Here is a 17,237-nt window from a genome sequence, read left to right on the forward strand (position 1 = left end):
TCTCTGAACACATTTTTAATTTTTGTTTTTAATAGTTGAAGAGTGTGATAGAAAAGGTACTGTGCTGGACTGTGGGGTATACTACATTTGTGTGTGTGTGTGTGAATTTGTGTATGCATGATTATATTTTCCAGCTTTTTTCTCCCCAAAAAAGAGGAAATAGATGTTATCTCTGCCCTCCCAGACTTTCTAATCTAGTAGAAGAAATAATACATGTACATAATTAACTTCAATACGGTGGCAGTGTGTAATAAATCATGAATTCCACAGAGAGAACTTGGAGATGGGATGAATCTACATATGCATATTCTGAGCATATTCCTGTTCTATAGCTGACATTGAAGAACGATAAAAATAATCTTGAAGCTTCCCCCAATCTGTGAATGAACAATTTCTGCTTTTTAAGTGCAGAAGTCATTGAAAGATTTGGTGAGCTCATGACAAAAGGATGTTAGAATCAACCAAATTTGCTTCATTTTCATTGTTCCCCACCTCTGAAAGGTCGTGTTGCCAATGCTCTGTTTTGTCAGTGGCAATTAGAGTCCTGGGTAGCTATGCCTCCTGTCTCTGGAATGTTTTGAGGGTGAGGAATAGATGAGACATTCAGAGAGTGCGAAGAGATTTTGCTCCTCCCTTCTTGGTGTGCCATGGGAAAACACTAATTTAGAATAATTAGAGCTAAGTAATGGAGAAGCCATAATGGGACGTTAACCATGCATGTGACACAACAGGAGATTGCCCCTGCTAATGAGGAGACAAGACCCGGTCTTCAGTAATTGAGAGACTTAACTGTGAATTCCCATAAGAAAAGTTAGACTTTCAAATAGGAGGGGATTCGGAGATTAGAAGTGAACCTATGATGGATGAACATACCCTTTTCAGAAGCAGAGTATTCCCAGGTTGTGTGTTTCCTGGTGTGTTTCATGTAATTTTCTTCTTCAGTGCCTGATCACCACTATTATAAAATGTATAATCTAAAGACCGAAGGTCACCTATGCCTTCGTAGCTGAGTTTCTGCAGACTTAACTGGCTACCCTTCCAGAAAATAGAGGCGGTATTCTAGTGCTTTTTGTCATTTTTCTTGGTAAGCTTTCAAGATTTCGGTGAATTTGCGTGCACTCACTACCCATGGGAAAATCTCGTTAAATTTTTGTTCATGGTGGTTTTATTTTATTTGAGAAAGAAAGCCCTTCCCCAACCTTCCAGCAAGGATTTGCATATGTTATTTATTTCCCTTAGGGCGGTTGTGCAGATATTTTACATGAAAGTGTGCAGACTTTTTTTGGCATTTTTTTATTTAAGGAAAAGAGTCACAATATTTTTGGTACTCATCATTTCTGAAGAAAGGAAAATCATTACACGACAGGGGCTAGGTGGTCCAACACCAGGTGATGTTTCAGAAAATCCCCCCACAGGAGTGCTCTGCTCCCAGAGCTCTGTTCAATACACTCGAGTCTTTTGAGGGATATAAACAAATGGGCAAAGGCCTGAGCATTTTTCTGATATGCTTGCATGGAAAAATCAGACTAAAAAGTAAGTTAGGTTTCCTTTCAAGAAGAGATTCAGTGAATTTAGCCCTGTCTATGAGGGAGCCCTGTGTAACAGCTTAGCCCCATTCAAGTGAGAAATGGTATTCTTGGTCATCTGACTGTAGAAATTTTTTCTCGGCAAGACAGAAAGTGAGAATTTATGTTGTTATAGAATAATAATGGCAAAAGAAATAATAAGCTTTCCTTTCAGATAGAGACAAGGCAGTAAGCCCCTGTCAGGAGTTGTGAATGGTCACTACTAGATAGGTAACCTGTTTATACTATTCAGTCCACTCGTTTTCGCCATCTACAATTTTGAAGAAATATTTGTCCAGGGAGTGTGGAGTGTGGAATAATGCTTTTCTTTATGCAAAGCCAAGATTCATTTAGAAAAAGAGCCTGACACCTTCTGACCATGTGTTACTCTACTGCCACTGGGCTATCCGAGGCAGAGATCTATCTGACCATGTCAGGTTCCTGCTCAAAATCCCTTAGGCTTCAGGATGAAATCAATCTCTTTGATATGGCCACACACTATCCCTCTGGTGTCATCGCTGGTAACCCTTCACTTTGTCCTCTGGGTTCCAGTCATACTAACTACTTTTTTCTTTTTTTGGGGGGGAGTGGGGAGGATGGGAAGCTACCAAATTACTTTATTTGAAGTAATGGTACAAATGAAAGAACATAAGTAGAAGATTTGTTACCATTCTTTTAAGCTAATATTTATTGAGCTTGTTCTGTACCACAAGTCAAATGCCGTGTTAAGGATTTTTACATGGGTTATCTCATTTAGCCCTAATGACAAATTTCGGAGGTTGACATGGAAAGGTTTAGTAACTCATCTAAGACCTTAAGTAACTCACTTATAGCCAATAAGTGCTAGGCTAAGTAAGATTTGAACCCACGTATTCTGACCACAGAGCCAGTGCCACTAATTGTGAAGGAGCCTGGGAAACATATTCTAAGAAGCCATGTATGTGCCCAGATAAAAACTACTAGTATTACTATATTACTATAGAGGAAGGAAAATGAATATTTTGGGATAACTACCAATTTCTGCCACAGTGAACAAGAATTTAAAAATTATAGAGGCTATCTCGGGTATATATTTGTGTTGTGCTAAGTTAAACATGTGGAGTGTTGACTTAAGGTTTATTAAATAGTAACTTATTTTATAGACTCTAAAGCCTTTAAATTAAGAATTTTCTGGCTGGAATAACTTGTCAGTCTATGTATTACTAAGTGAATCAATTCAGTGGAACGATGGAGAATGACTCATCAAAGGTTTCCTGGAGGAGGAGTATCTGGTCTGATTTTTGAAGCATACGTAGGAGTTAGCCGGGTAAAGGTGAGCCCATCTCTCCAGGTCCAGCAGCTGCAGTGGTGACCAGCTATGCATGGGCCACCACCAACTCCATGCAGGTGCTCTCTGATAGCACCCAGCCTCATGCCTGCTTCTCAGAGCTCTTGCCTTTTGTTCTGGGGCTTCTCTGTGGATGGTGAAGCATAGGAAGTCGTAGAGAGCTACTTGGTGCACACAAATACACAACAGGAAGTGCAGGGCGCATGATACCCAATGGAGTGGACCTTCAACCTGAGAAGAGAGCTGATGGATAAATTGTTATCCCTTTCTCTTCCGACCAAATAATCCTGAGGCACATTTGAAATGGCTTCTCAGAGGAGTGGCATGAGGTCAAGCAGTCAGGTGCACTTCACGTTTTTCACCTTTGTATGACACTCCCTTATTCTTGCTTCACACCCCTTGCTCCTCACTTCTGCTTCAAGGAGTTGCCATTCCTAATAAAGGAGAAATACAGACACCTTCGCCTCTCAGACGCTGAGTCCTGGAGAATACTGTGTTTCCCCAAATCCCATTTCCCATTTCATCAGCAATATAAATTCATTCTCTTCTCTGTTATCTCTGTGAAAAGGGTGAGGCACACAATAGACATCCATATGAGTACTCCTCCCCTCCTCCCCGCAACTTTTCCTGGAGGAGATTTTAACTTCTGCAAAGACTTAGAGGCACAGGACATTTTCAGAAAGCCATTCAACCACACATTTCAATTTAGATCTCATTGATCCCATGTTAGCATGTAGAGAGAGAGAGTTATTAAAGTCCGTGGTTGAGTGGTTCCTGCCCTTGCCTCTGTCTGTCACACAGGAGCTTGTCGTTGGCATGGGGGTGGGGGTGGGGGGCAGACGGTGGGTAGAGCTGCAGGCATCAGGCATTTCTCACAGCTTTCAGGAGTTGAAGACACATCTCTCTAGGGTCAGGTTAATGTAAGGAGAGAAGTACCCCGGCCCCTACCTCATACCAACAAAAACTTCTCCCTCAGACACTTAACAACAACAACAACAACAACAACAACAACAAAAAGCACAAGAGTCTCATCTTGACCATGGAGTCCTTATTTTAAATAATACTCAGAGGAAATCTTATCTATTACCTGTTGGCCAATCTTGGTTTTACCTTTTATTTTTTAATTATAAGAATATGACATTAAAGAAATTTATGAAAAATATTAAAGGTAAGCCACCTAATACAATGCCAAGGACTTGCCGGGACCAGCTGGGGTAGGTGACCTTCATGGTGTTGCCTGCATCTAGGAGTCTGTGATCCCAGCTGTGATTGTGCTTCTCTTTCCTGTCCTGCTGAGGCTGGTGTCAGCTCATCACCTTCCCAGGCCACACACTGGGCCCATGGCTGAGCCCTGGTGCTGCCATTCTTCCCTGTGCCTTGAGTGAGGCAGATCCTGGAATGTTTGGCACTGGAGAGTGCAGTCTAGACGGGTTCCCCAGTACCCCCAAAGTGCCAACCCTCTGGTTCTGGAAGTAACTTCCTGCCATTAGGAGGAACTTGAACATTTTTGATATAGTAGCAAAATGTACTTCATTTCTACAGTTATTTAAGAAAGGTAAGCCTAGGTCCCTAGGCTTACCTTTCTTAAATAACTGTAGAAATAAAGTGTAAAGGAGAAAATCATAATACCAACATCTCATGATAGTCATTCTTACTTGAATATATTTTCTTCTTTATCTGCATATAAAATGTTCTCTGCTTATCATGTGATTGCTTGAGCACCCATATTACCTTGTTAGTGTGAAGTCCAGTGTCTCCCTCTTGAATTATGTTCTGTAGGATGCCCTCTACCTTCCCCTTATTTGTTGAAAGACTCCAGTTTACTTGGGATAGAGTTTAGTTCTGCTTTCAGATGCCAGGCGTCGGTAGCACCAGAATATGGTCATTCCTCAATCATTCACATCATCATAGCATTGCTCTTGAAGACTTATTTTGTGCTATTGGACAAATGACTTTGGTGTTCTCTGAAACACTGTCAAGGTGCCACACATGTTAGCTTTGAGGTCATAGTCATAGATTCCCAAAGCATGAATCATTTGAGGAGTGACACAGTTGGAGAATCTATAGCCCTTTCCCAAACCCTCAAGACCTTTGGGTTGTCTGGACCAGGTCTAAACTACCCCTTTAGCTCAGGGTAATTTTATATCATGACCTTGTTGCCCTTTGCTAATACTGGGTCTTGCTTTGGATCACACCATGATTCTCCTAATGAATTTCCCTAACTTGAATTTCAGTAAGCAGGGTGGGGTACTACAATACCTTCTTACCCAGAAGGAGCCTGGGTACTTTATGTTAATAAATCTACTTGCCCCCGCAATCCTTCAGTCTTACTTACCAGGGAGCTGCAGAGCTTTTATTAAGATCCACAAAAGATAGGAACCAGTTACACTCTTTTCTCTAGGACAATGGATAGCCACCACCCTACACATCTGTTGTTAAAAGGAGCCCTCAGTCAGTGACACATTGGTAAATGTTCTACCCCCAGATCTCTGAAAAAATAAAAAACTCTGATTTTTTGTTTGCCAATTTGTGGTGTAAATATTCTTACCTTGGCCAGTTTCAACCTACTGAGGCAATGCTACCGGACTGGGAGTTGGGAATCAATGCTCATGATTGGCACACTTCATTCTTGGGAGTCCAGTGAACTCCAGGACACCACTGCCTCACGTGACCAGGCGGGACAGAGATCTGCTTGGAGGGGGGACCTTTTGTCTTTGCCTACTAGAGAACTGCATTTTCTAAGTAAGTAAAGAACACCACATCATGTACTTAAAACTTGGGTTCATACCAAATAATATATTTGCTAAATATTATTGAAATAAGGCTTCTGACATTCAGGGTTTTATTTTATTTTATTATTATTATTTTTTTGTAATTATCAAATACCTTAGAAAACCAGGTTCATTTTTTTGTGTGTTTAATTATTAGGTTAAAACAAACCGTGCCCAACACTCAGAGTACCTCCTTCCAAATCTATCATCTCTACCTTTTCTCTTCCTTCCTCTCTCCATTCCTCCGCATTTCATCCTTCCTTTGTAACTGCTGGGGAAGTAGAGACATTGAGAAGCCAGGTCCACTGAGCAGGCAGCTCCAGACTCCATTCCTAGATGCCCAAGACTTGGACTTTATTTTTTGTTTAAAGCTGTGTGAAATTTCAACAAAGTACCTTTTGTAATTTATTAAGCATTTAGACTGGAGGTGTAATCAATATCTGGTAACATCAGTTTCCTTTAGGGATCTCAGCTATAAATGTGATACACATTTGCTTTAATATCATAATGGTCAGTTTTGTCATAAAAGATTATCTAGAAATTAAAAAAACAAACAAACACTAAGTTATACTTTCAACCCTTGGCCCTTTTCCAGTGGCTGTTTTGAAAGATGATTCTTGGTACTGAGCTGCTCTCCCCCCATATCATTATGGTCCCTAGCTCAGAGAGGACCCCCTTCTGGGCAGATTCCCACCACAACGTTTCCCTTGTCTTCTGGGATTTTGCTCATGGCCTTAAACATACATTGTGGTGAGATATGATTTAGTCAAAATAGGGGAAGCTTGAAGAACCTGTGTATTCAACATATTTTTATCCAGAGCTTACAGTGTTCCAGGCACAATATTAATTACTGAGATTTATTAGTGAACAAAACAAACAAAATTCCTGTCCTTATGGAACTTATATCTTAGTGAGGAGGGCAGACAATGAATATGAATGAATGAATGAATGAATGAATGAGTGCTTTGCAAACAAGGACCAATGGACTCCTGGGGCAGTAGTCAGTTTTTCCTAGCGGAAACAGAAAAGTCTTGTAGTCTTTCAGAAAGACTCCAAAACTTGGTTATCCTGTCATAGAACTTGACGGGGTCTGTTTGGGGTCAAAGAGATGGCAGAACAGTACTCGGCTTTGAAGTCACCCTGTCTATCACCCTTCAAGACTCACCAGTGGTCGGCTGGCCTCCCCTTCACTCCCCTCATGCCCCTGCCTACCTTATGAGCCGCATCCCTTGCACTGATGTAGCATAACAAAGTGGCAGCTGTAAGAAGGGTGGAAGGAGCCCCAGATGGAACCAGGAGTCCCAGGTTTGAGTCCTGGCCTCGTAATTTACTAGATGTAAGACTTCAGGCAGCTTGCTTACCTTCTCTGACTCTATTTCCCTACCTGGAACACAGGCTACTAAATCCGTCTGCAGGATCATTGTAAAGTTATTACATGGGAAAGCGTGTTGCAAACCTAACACACTATTTAAATGCAATCCATTTAATATTATGTTGATTGTGAGCTAAAAAATCTAGTGACAGAGGCGAGTCAGTTTGGAACTCTGTCATGTGCTTTCTTTGTGATTCTTTCTCTTGCCATGTAAACCGCATTTCCAATACAGTATTAGATGCTGACGCTCTTTTCAAGTGGGGACTTAAGTCAAAGATTAAAGAAGCGTGAAAGGCGCCTGGTTGGTAGTGTGAGACTTCTGTTTAAGTCTGAACCTTGTCTGTTGTAGCAGTGGGTTCTTGGGATTCTACCTAACAGGAAGGTGACAGTGGGGTCTTCCCTGTTCCTGAGTGCTGAAAAGAAGAGAGGAGAGGCTTCCAGGGTGCCATGGGGCTCAGGTGGGGATTGGGTGGCAGGGTGATGGACTGTTCAGGTGCAGGAGCACTGGTGGAAGGGCTACCTCAGTGGACAGTGGCCTTTTTCAGGTCTTGACCTCTCTGCCATGTTACATTAAGTTCCATTCTGTAATGCCTAAGGGAAAAGCCATTTCCTACAGTTTTGAATTGCACACACAAGGTGTCTCTTGTACTTTAATAACAAACTTAATTTTGGGTCATCATTTGCCTGATACCACAACACTACTGTCCTCTCATACAGGCAGTCTTTTTTGGTCACACTCGAAATGTTTATTGATGCCTTAAAAATATAAAATTTATGTCAAGGCATTTGCATTAGTGAAATGATCATTTTTAAAATTTGATAATTAAAAAAAAGTCTTTACAGCTGGAGAGGCGGGAGTGAGGAGGAGAGAAAGCAATTAGCAAAGTATGGACCTAAGTCAATGTTGGAATCATCTGTACTCTCCAATACCACATCTTTAAAGTGGGAGGACACATCGTGTTTAAAAACATATGCCTAATGCTTAACTATTAAACTTCAACTGAAGTTTGAATCATTTTTTTTTCTGTGACGATGGTTTCCCTATTGTCTGAAGGAGCCTAAAGTACTTAATGTATTGTTGGAGTCCTAATAGCTCTGGAAATAGATTGTGGGCTGTAATTCTTTAAAGAGAAAACAAGCTCAGGGAGTGAATATTATTATTATTTTTGATACAAAATAACAAGCCAGATCTATCACAAGAAGTCAGCTTTTCTGTTACCACTTTCTATAAACAGCTATCTGTTATCACTTTCTATAAAACGGGTGCATGATTACTAGACTGTAGCAATCTCTTTCTTAGTCCAGCTCTCTGGGCAGCTTGCCCCTTACCAGCAGTCTGTCTTGATCCTTTGAAGGTCTCTCATTCATTCATTCATTCATTCTCTCTCTCTCTCTCTCTCTCTCTCTCTCTCTCTCTCTCTCTCTCTCTCTGTCTCTCATTTCTGCACTACCTCTCCTTTATTCTCTATCTTTTTCATGAAAAATGGAACTGTTCGATTAGATCACCAAAAGACACCTTTCATTCAAAGGGCCAGTTAAATTTATTTCTCAGACCAAGAGATAACTCTCAAGGCAGGAGCAGAGAAAAAATGGAAGGGACTGAATGGTTTGAGTTATATACTTAGTAGCAGACTCCATGTAAATAAAACTATCGCAAAGCTCTCTGAGGATTTCTAGGGAGAAAAAGCTAGAAAAAAACCAGCCTAGATGTGACCCATAGGTTGGAATGGCAGTTGTTTACACAAATTTCTTTAGTCGTTCCTGGACAGGAATGACTGTTGAGGGCAGAACAAAGAGAGCCATCCTACCTTACATCCTTGGACCTATGAACATAGTGGAAAACTAGTTCATCCTTTCTCTTATGCTAGCAGCCCCCACCTGAGTATGCAGGGCAAAGTGAGCCACATCATTGTAAGGAGGAAAGTATTTTCCATGGTGTACCATTCTTTTTCTGAAATGGGAAATTTCATTCTATGGTAGAGATTCCAAGTTGGCTTTTCATTTTACATGCCAGTTGTTGGAGCAGCTGCAAATGACTTAAAGAAGTGATTAGAGCCATGTGCACGTAACAATTTCTCCCTTCTCTCACTCTGGAAATCCAGGCACTGGAGTCTATCTGATGTTATTCTGAACTGGACTCACAACTTGGAAATGACTCATCATGTGCACACTCACACACACCTCATCTGTGATCTGGCAATGCTCACATTTTGATACTATCCTGAGAACCAGCCAACAGCAAAGGGTGACTTTTTCTAAAGTGACTATTAAGTTCATTTAGCCAGCTCATGTGCACACATTCCCCCTGCCCCCAACACACACAGTCACAGACACACAGACACACAGACACACAGACACACACACAGACACACAGACACACACACACACACACACACACACACACACACACCCCATGGTTTTAAATTGGTTAATGAATCTATCTACTTTTAAGCAGTGATCAAATAGATTGCTCACCTGCCACTTTTGTTTTGTCTTTCAGGATCCCTGTCTTTCTGCCCGGTCAAGTCTGATTAGTTCTTATACAATGTGGCTTTTGGGGCTGCTGCTGAAAGAACCTGTGTGCTCCCTGCAGCACACTTCCTGCAGATGGTCGATGGCTGTCAGCCACTCAAACACTAAGGGGAGGGAGGAGAAAGAGTGCAGTGAACTTGGGTATCTTTCTGGAAAGGAAGGGTCCAGTTGCATTCCTCCTTATGGGATTATAATTTCATTGAAAACAAAAGCTAATTAGAGGTCAAGGGACTTGATCAAGTAAGGAGGTCTGATTTCAGAGTGTAAAATAGGCCAAATACCAGTTTCTTTTTAGGGAACTGTGTTGGTTATGTTGCTGGAGGGGGATGGTGACGAAATTTTTACCACCTCCCTCTCCCATAGACAGTTATTCCTCTCAGAACACTCTGGTTAGAGAAAGAGACCTTTTATTCCTGCAACTCTATCACCCCTTTCAAATGGGTGGTATCAGTACTCCCTATAAAGAGTTATTTTTATAACAGCTTTATTGAAATATAATTTACATTCCACAAAGTTCACCTGTTTAAATGTTCTGTACAGAGTATGTAACCACCACCATAATCTGATTTTAGAATATTGTCTTTATCCCAGAAAGAAACCTTGTGCTCATTAGCAGCCACTCTCCATCTCCTCTTCCCACCTACCCTCTTATTTCCCTAGGCCTAGGCAACCACCTATCCACTTTTTACCTCTGTAGAGTTCCTTATTCTGGTCATTATATATATATAGGATCATACAATATATGGCCTTTGTGACTGACTTCTTCACTTAGCATAATATTTTGATGTTCATCTCTGTTACAGTCAACCAAGATGTCATCTATGTATGTCATTCCTTTTATGGCTGCATAATATTCCATTGTATGGGTACATGATATTTTGTTTATCCATTTATCAGTTAATGGACTTATGGGTTATTTCTACTTTTTGACTATTATAAATAATGCTAATATAAACATTTGCATGTGACTTTTTGTAGACATATGTTTTTGTTTTTCTGGAGTATAAACCTAGGAGTAGAATTGCTGGCTAATGTGGTAACTTAATATTTAATATCTTGAGGAACTGGCAAACTGTTTTCCAAAGTGGCTGCACAATTTTATATTTCTACCACCAATGTATGAGGGTTCCAATGCCTTTGCATCCTCACCAACACTTGTCTTTTTTATCTATAGTCATCCTAGTGGGTACGAAGTGATATTTCATGTGGTGTTGATTTGCATTCCCCTATGATGGTGAAGATCTCATTTATCCATTTGTAGATCTTCTTCGAAGAAATGTCTATTCAAGTCACTTGCACATTTAAAATCGGCTGTCTTCTTATTTTCGAGTTGTATGAGTTCTTTATGTGTCCTGGATACAAGTCTCTTATCAGATACATGATTCACACATGTTTTCTCCCCGTCTGTGGGTTGTCTTTTCTGGATGATGTCCTTTGAAGCACAAGAGTGTTTAATTTTGATGAACTCCAACTTATCAGTCTTCTCTTTTATTGCTTGTATTTTGGTATTATATCTAAGATATCAAGGCCTACTACAAAACCACAAAAATTTATTCTTATATTTTCTTCTTAGAGTGTTTTAGTTTTTATATTTAAACCTATTACTCACTTTGAGCTAAACTTTGTGTATGGTGTGAAGTACCTTATTTAACTACTGACACTGGAATTCTTCACACCAACTTTGTTAATTGCATGTTTATATCCAGTCGTCCTGCCACCATTTTTTGAAAAGACTATTCTTTCCCCCATTGAATTGTCCTGGCCTCTTCATCAAAAATCGATTGACCATGAAATATAGGGCTCATTTCTGGACTCATGATTTTATTCCATTGATCTATATATCTATCCTCAAATGTCCTATTTCAGAAAAATATTTTTTATTAACTATTATATATATGTGGAAAAGAACATATATTGAAATATATAATTTTGGTTAATTTTTACAAGTAAAATTAACTGTGTAGCCAGCACCACTTAGAAGTATAACATAATTAGCACCCCACAGCGCCCCTTCTACTCTTCCTAGTCACTGCCCCCAAAGGTAACCACTCTCTTGACCTTTATTACCACAGATTAGTCTTGTATGTTTTTGAAATATTTATAAATAGAACCATATAGCATGTACTATTTCCTGTTTGCTTCTTTCCTTCAACACTATGTGTGTGAGATCCACCCATGATGTTGCATGTCGCAGTTGTTCATTAGTAACGAATGTGATTTTTTGAAATTGTATTATAAAATATGACAACATTTAATCATCTTCATAATTCAACAAACCAATAATTTTCAAATGACGAATGCATGGGATAGATCCATTTAAAGTATAGAATACATCAATGGATTTTAAGATAACAGTTTGAAAATGCATCGATACAGTTTCACTTTCCATATTGCAACTGACCTTCAGGACATGACCACTTGCAGAGTTTTGTAGTATCAAAAAAAGAATAGCCCCAGAGCTATTAAATTTCTCCTTCCTTTTTAGCTAAATATCTATGTGAGGCCAGATTTTCTTCTTGTATTTCAATGTCAAAACATATCACAACAGATTGAATGTGATAGCAGATAAGAGAAGAGGCTGTCTCATATTTTTGGCCATTAAATACATTTACAGACATATTGAAATAATGCTACTCTTTTCACTAATTTTTCTTCTTTGAAAAAAATGTTTTTTTTTTATAAAATCTAATCCTAGATTAATATGTAATAGGTTTTATTATTGTTATTTTAAGTGAATTAATAAATATTTAAACAATTTTTTCAGTTCTAATTTCAAATAGGATAAATATTAATAGCTATAACTCAGAAAAACAAAAGCTCTTGAGGCCATTGATAATTATTGAGAGTATAAAGGGGTGCTAAGATTAAGAAGTTTGAAAACCATTGATCTAGTGGGTAGTTAGGCACTTAATACACAAGCATACAAATAAGTACATAATTATAAACCATGGAGAGTGATATAAGAGAGAAGAACAAGGTGCTAAGAGAGAGAACCAGGGAGACCTATTAGGTAGAGAATGGTGTCAGAGAAGGCCCCTCTGAAGAAGTGGTTTTAAAGCAGAGATCTGAAGAACGTGACAGGGGTGAAGATTATTGTGGCCTAGGGAACAGCATGTGTAAAGCCCCTTAACTAGGGATGATCGCGGCTTGGGTAGAGCACAGAGATGAGGAGATGGCATGAGATGGGTCTGGCATAAGATAAGTCAGGAGCTAAATCTTAAAGGCTCTTGTAAATCATGTTAAGATTTTGGCAATTTGTCTGATGTAAATAAAAATGGCTATAATATGAATTACTGTGCTACGGTCAGATTCAAATCTTAGAAGAGAAATGATTACTGCTTTTGAAAAAGGATTGGAAGGGGACAGAGAGAAGGTGAGAGGAACACTTGGATGGCTAATTTAAAAGTCAAAGTGAGAGACAGTGCCTGCATCAGGAAGGTGGTGGTGCAGATGAAACTAGATTGGAGTTCTTGCTATCCTGTTGGAATGGAAGAGAAAGACTCCTAGGTTAAATCAATCCAACCCACTATGCTTAGTGACAGCAATTCTAACCATTGCAAAGATTAAATATCCATTACATCAATTTTATAATAATCTACTTTTTATGTGTATTCTGACTAAAATGCCCATATTTACTTTGATAATTGTATTGGATAATGAGACTGGATAAAGTCACTCTAATACCACCATCTTGTGGTCAGTGGTGAGAATTTTTCTTAATTGAGTTCAATAAATGAAAAAAAAAAAAAAAAAAAAGACACACAAAGTTCCCCAGAAGGTATACCAGTTATTAGCAGTCCCTTCAAGTTCTTCTTGGAAGGAGATGGGATATGGATACAGAATTATCCTGAAAATCTTGGTTGAGTGAATGGATGGGTGGATGGATGGATGGATGGATGGATGGATGGAGAGATAGATAGATAGTAGATAGATAGAAAGAAAGAAAGAAAGAAAGAAAGAAAGAAAGAAAGAAAGAAAGAAAGAAAGAAAGAAAGAAAGAAAGAAAGAAAGAAATAGATAAACAAACTTGATCCTCTCTGGTTGATTTTAATATAGAGTCATTGACTGAAAATACCATTTATTCATTCATTTATTCATTATAAAGAGAGTCCCACAAATTGTAGAAGCTCAAGGCTTCACATGAACAGGAGCTTGAAATACCTTTTATATAGGATATCACCTGAAGGCTACCTCCTCTATCTCTGGCTGCTCCTTCTCTGCCTCCTTTCCAGGCTAATGGCACCTTACTTGACTACTGGCACTGCAATGCTCCCTCAGGGCTCAGTTTTAGGCCCAGCTTTCTTCTTGTTTCTACTCTCCCTAGGCAATTTTATTCCAGACCATCATGTTACTTACCATTAGTGACTCCCACACATATTTCCAGGGTCCAAAACTCTCTTCTGAGTCCCAGATCCTTAGTTCTAACCCACTATTCTGCCTCTCCATGTTAAAGTTCATGTCTAAGGCTGAACCTGTGACTTTCTCCCCTCCAAATCAATGGAGGCACAATCTTTCACCAGTTTTCAAACTGGAAACTTAGAAGTCATTCCTGACTCTTTCTGCTCCCTCATCTCCCTTCTCCTGAAATCAGCCTCTTGCCTTAGTATATTTTACCCACTGAGCGGTTTCTCCTGAGTGGCCCACTTTGGTCTACCTTTACTGCTACCATCCTGGTCTGGTCATTTCTTGCCTAGACCACTGCTATAGCCTTCTAACTAGCCTGCATCCACTCTGGGCTCTCGCCAACCCGTTCTCTACACCAAGCCATTTTTTCAAAATGCAGATCTTACCAGGTGACTTAAAACCTTCCAAAGTTGCCCATTCCTCCTCATCTGCACTGCCTCGTGGGTCCTTAACCACCCCCTCCAGCTGCTGTTAAGCCACTCTCCACCTCGCTCTCTGCACTGCAGCCCTACCGGCTTCTTCGTTCCTCAAGCTCACCAGCACAGGGATTTGCACTTTCTCGTCCCTCTCCCCCTCTCCTAATAATCTCTACTCAGCCTTCCTGCCTCAGCTTAACAGTCTATTCCTCAGAGATACCTTTTCCTTTAATTTTCAGGCCTTTATTATAACATAGTACACATCAGAAATCTCTTCCCTCTCAACGCTTATCTCAGTCAGTTTTCAAGTTTATATTCTTGAAAGTGGTTTGTTTTATTAATGTCATCTCAAAAGAGCCTAAGAGGGGCCATGGCAGGTTTCTCCAGCCCCCAGCACAGTGCCTAGCACACGAGAGAGATTTTAAAAGTTCCCGGAATGAACAGCTGTATCTCAAAAGCAATCACAACAGTCCATAGTATATATCCGTAGTTTGTATTACTCATTTATAAATAAAATTGGGTCCAAGTGTGACTGAAGGTTGCCTGTAACCTGGATAGTGCAATGCCAGACCCAGCCAGTGTGAGGTGAAGGGAATCTTAGGCCTCCCTGCCCCTGGTCTTGTCTCACCTGGTCTTCTGACACTGGTAAGCATATACTTGAAGAAATGTTATGCACATCTTCTTTAAGAACAAATAATAATTTTGAGGAACATGTCAGTCCAAGTTGATATTTGAGAAAAAGAAAAGTATTTGGCATCTTCTCAAGAACCTAGTCCCACTAAAGATAGTTTAGGTAACTATTCAGAAAAATGATCTCCATCTTCAAGCAAATAGCTTTCTCCTACTCTATTGTTTGAGAAGCTGAAAGGACACTTAAAATCATTTTCTTCAAAGCACAGAGAGTTCAAAGGTGAACTGATGGTCTCAAGAATTTCTAGCTACTTTTAAATAACACGTTTTCACCTTAACAAAAATTTCAAGTATTACTAGGTGCCATGTTTATAAGATAAAATAAAAAACTTATTTTCACTGAACATTGACATATGAAGTGATTAATACCTTCATATATAAAAATTATTATGCCTTTATATATAAAACATAGATACTCAATCTCGCCTCTATTATTTCACTTATTTACAGGTTTGTCCCAGGAATAATTTAAGACAGATTACACCAACCTCTAAGATATGGCAAAATAGTATAACTGAAAAATTAATTAAAAATTTAAAGGAAAAATACAATAAGGACAGAAAATAAATTTAGAAATGAGGTCAATTAAAAAATGCCTTTTGTAAGAACTAATACACTGCCAGGCAGTACTGCTGGCTGTCTGCACAGTGGTCATCCTACCTTTCTTCCTTCTATGGGAGTCAAGTGTCCTATGCTTAGTCCTAGGGGATGAACTGTACTAATCTAAGAGGGTCATGGACCCTTACCTGGACCATTCTTGTGAGACACTTGCAGTGAGACCTTTCATGTGTGACTGGGAGCTCTCTCAATCATGCACCTACCACAGTTTCCTGTTTGGCTCTAAGCTTTCTGACAGTCCACTCCAAAAAGGGCATTTAGTTAGAAATAACTCAGTGGCCATAAAACAAAAACAGGGCTGCACCTCAGGAAAAGTGCAATACTTCTATGACTAAGACCAAATGAGATGAGGGTCTGTAGGGATCCACTCATTTGTCCGATGTATTTAAAATCCCAAATGAAAACACCAGTGATAAAGGTACTATAATTGGCAATCCAAGCCAAACTGGCTTTCTCTTTCGACATAATTTATTATTCACCTTGAAGTTTCATTTTCCGTATGCTCCTTAATTTAAAGCATTTTTCCTTGAGCCAAATGAATTAACTTGGAAAATGGATACAGAAAAATCATTCTTTGCAAACTAACATTTGACTTGTGAATACAAAGCTCTAAGTCTATGAGTTGGTAGACCAGTGGGGAGGTTAGGAAAAAGTTCTAGATGCTTTCCATGTACTTCTTTAGAAAAACTATACGTCTTACTCTGTGTATTTCCTCAGGAAAAGTATAGGCATTCCACAGGACAGCATAAGATCATATTCTAAAAAGACTTGTTTTCCCTTTGAACCATGACATAAGAAGAATTATATTTTTATATATAATTTAGTTTCATGTAGGAATCAGACTTCTTTCTCAGTTTATCTGTTTGTCTAGATATTTATATCCAGCTTATAAAGAAATAAACACAACACTGATAGAAAGAATGTCTCCTGTGTGCTTGCCATGAACCCACAAGTCAACTGCCATAGATGCCAGCCTACTACAAATAGTCCCTGCTTTGAGTCTGAAGAAGCCCACTTACTATTTTAAAGACAAGAACTTGCTAATGTGGGCACATGAAATGTAACCTTAGAAAGGAATGCTCTCCATACCAGGAAGTCTTTGAGAAGACTTGAGTTCTTGCCATAACTGAAAATCTGATGATGCGTTACCAATGACTTCATCTCCAAAGAAAAGCTAGCTGCCCGCTTCCATAATCCTCGGGGAGAATCACACCAAGAAAAGACTAATTTAAAAATAACATGCAAGAAAGAGACTCCACTCTCTCTTTTGAATAAAATGAAGAAACTAGTTTATGTGAGTATAGAGAATATACCTTGCAGACCCTGCTGTAAAGGCCTATGCTTCTCCTATGATACTGAAAGCAACTGCAGAGGGCTTAACAGAGACAAACGATAACAACAACAACAACAACAACAACAAAGGAGAAAAACAGCTAATGGGGTTTTTCTGTGGGGCTCGTGAATAAGGAGTATAGAAGTGAAATGGTCTCTCCCCAAATTAAGCTTTGTATCCCAGCACTTCTGATACTTTAGACTTCATTG

Source organism: Pteropus alecto, unplaced genomic scaffold (assembly GCF_000325575.1).
Source record: "Pteropus alecto unplaced genomic scaffold, ASM32557v1 scaffold239, whole genome shotgun sequence".
NCBI lineage: Eukaryota > Metazoa > Chordata > Mammalia > Chiroptera > Pteropodidae > Pteropus > Pteropus alecto.